This window comes from Lissotriton vulgaris, unplaced genomic scaffold, assembly GCF_964263255.1.
Source record: "Lissotriton vulgaris unplaced genomic scaffold, aLisVul1.2 SCAFFOLD_2094, whole genome shotgun sequence".
In the NCBI taxonomy this organism is placed as follows: domain Eukaryota; kingdom Metazoa; phylum Chordata; class Amphibia; order Caudata; family Salamandridae; genus Lissotriton; species Lissotriton vulgaris.
In genome coordinates, this window is record NW_028249198.1 from 309,089 (window position 1) to 311,995 (window position 2,907).

The window sequence follows — 2,907 nt, forward strand, 5'->3', positions numbered from 1 at the left end:
ATAATCTGGGTTTTGGACGCATTCAGTGAGTACCCGGAGACTTTACCAAATCTTAAAGCCTCAGCCTCTACATACGTAGTTGCTTCCGTTGGGCAGGGTGTTATCACCGCAACATCATCAGCATAGGCTAATATCTTGCATGGCCCAAGAGCTGTACTGACTGGAGTGATCTCTGGTGCTGATTCTATTTTACGTATTAAGGTATCCATATAAATGGCAAATAGCAGGGGAGAAAAAGGACAACCCTGTCGAGTTCCTCTCTTGATTTTAAATTGGCCTGTTATGCCCCCGTTTATCCTTAATGCTGCACCTGGGTCCATATATAGGGTCTGAATTGCTTTCAAGTACCCTCCTCTAATCCCAACTCTAACTAGGGTCTGCCACAAATACTGCCAGGAGACCCGATCAAATGCTTTTTCCGCATCCAAAAGCATAACTGCCATCGGGTCACCTGCTACCTCCGCCACATCAAATAAAGTTATAACTTTTCTGATATGGTGAGTTGTCCCTCTGCCAGGAATAAAACCATGTTGGTTATCACTAACCAGGGTACTTATAATTCTTGCAAATCTTGCAGCCAATGCCTTCGAATAAATTTTGGTGTCATTATTCATCAATGTTATTGGACGGTACGACCCTGGTTCATTCGGAGGCTTTTCTTTTTTTTAAATTAGCACTATGTCTGCCCCGCTCCAAGATTTGGGTATAGACACCCCACTTTGTGCAGCTTGAAATGTTTGAGTTAAATTGTTACCTAAACATCCCCAGAAAGTTTTATAAAACTCAATCGGTAGCTGATCAGGTCCAGCAGCCTTCCCCGAGGGTAGAGCAGTCATTGCTTCTTTAATCTCAGTTTCGTCCAACATGATCTCTAATTCATCTGCATCTTCAGGGGAGATAACTTTAACCTCGATATTCCGGAGATATTCATTTATTCTTTCAATACTACTGGGATCTTTCTCATCATATAAAGATTGATAAAACTTCCTAAAGACCTCCCGGATTTCTTCTGAATCTGAGTGTAATTGTCCCTTTTCATCCTTTATTTCCTTAATCGTCCCTGCTGCCGCTATCTGCCTAGTTCTTATAGCAAGGACTCGCCCTATTTTCTCGCTGAACTCGTAACATCTCTCCCTTCTGATTGTATATTGTTTTGCGGCTCTATTAGCAAGTTCTTCCTCTGCTTCACTTTTCACCTTCAATAACTCTATTACGAATTGTTCAGTCGGTTCTCCCCTTATTACACAGTTATTAAGTTGTTCTTCTGCCTCCATTACTTTTCCCTCTCTCTCCTTATATCGCAATCTTTCTGTTTTCCTCTTGAAGGCACTATAACTACACGTTTCACTGTGTGCTCCTGCCTTAAAGGCATCCCATACTATGCCAACTGCAGCAGTTCCTCTATTTTGTTCAAAGAATTCAGTATTCCATTTAGACATGTGTTTTATATAATCATCATCTAAAAGCAATCCCCTTTCAAATGTCCACTCCCTTCTTATTGTTATTTTCCCACTCTGCTTTATCGTTAGGATTAGGGGATTGTGGTCACTAAGTATTCGAGGAAGTCTATCAATTTCCACTGTACTAATTAAATCATTGGAAACCAGGAAATAATCCAACCTAACGCATATCTGATGCGGTGCTGAATAGTATGTATAACCGAGTTGTTTCGATCTGGTTGACCCCCAGACATCTCGCAGTATGTTATTTTCTAGAAGATCAGTAAGGGCCTTATAAACCTTTTTCTTCCTACCCTTATACTGTCTTATTGAGCCTGATCCTAAACCCTCCGCCCCATCAATATTTAAGTCTCCACCTATAATAACTCGAGGGGCCCAATCTGCCAACTCAGAATCCAAAAATTGCAAAATTTCTGGGTCATCCTGTGTAGAACCATATACTGCAACTAGTGTTGTCCACAGTCACACCCCCCCTAATAATACCTCTACCTTAGCCCATCTCCCCCAATTATCTCTTAACTTTCTCCTTGTTACTACATTTTTATCCCTCGATAGAATGGCTACCCCTCTCTGTTTTACTCCCTGTTTAGAAGCAACTATTAATTGAAACCCCAGCTGGTTAAGATAGATATCCTGGGTGCTCATTACATGTGTCTCCTGAAGAAACACAAAATCTACATTCATTTACCGTAACCGCATTCCTATCTTCTGCCTTTTCATACCATCACCATATATCAGCCCCTATAGCTATCTCACGGTGCACCAGGCAGGGCTGCCCACTCTCCCCCCTCCTCTTCGTCCTTGCTCTCGAGCCTATGCTCTGTAAACTCCGGTTGATGGCCCCCCAGTATGGCATTCTACAGCATGGGGCGGCACATATTGTGTCCGCCTACGCGGATGATATTATATTGTATCTCCGAGACTTGAAGGGTGACTTGAGCCCTGTTTCCCAGGTCTTTGAGGACTTTAGAACGATATCTGGCCTGACCATAAGCGAATCCAAGTCCTATGGGTTCACGTTTGCTACCACAGGCCTGACTACCCCCCTGCCCTTCGCCCCCCACGAGTTCCAGATGGCTGTAACCACCTTCAGATACCTGGGGAAGCAGATTTATAGGGAAGCTGACACGATGATTGACGGTAACCTTGGGAGGGCCATCAGAGCACTGAAATCGCAGATCCAATTCTGGCTCACACTGCCACTCTCAATACCCGGCAGAGTAGCGATATCTAAAATGGTGATGCTCCCCCGTCTTCTCTACCACTTCACCAATCTGCTGTACCTGATCCCAGCGGCAACATTCAAGACCCTTGACACTCTACTCACTGAACTTGTATGGGGCACGGCCGCAGACGTATAGGTCTGTCCAAGCTGCAGCTCCCCTCTGACGCCGGGGGTATGGGCCTGCCGGACTTTAGAGCTTACAACTATGCGTGTCAGCTCCAA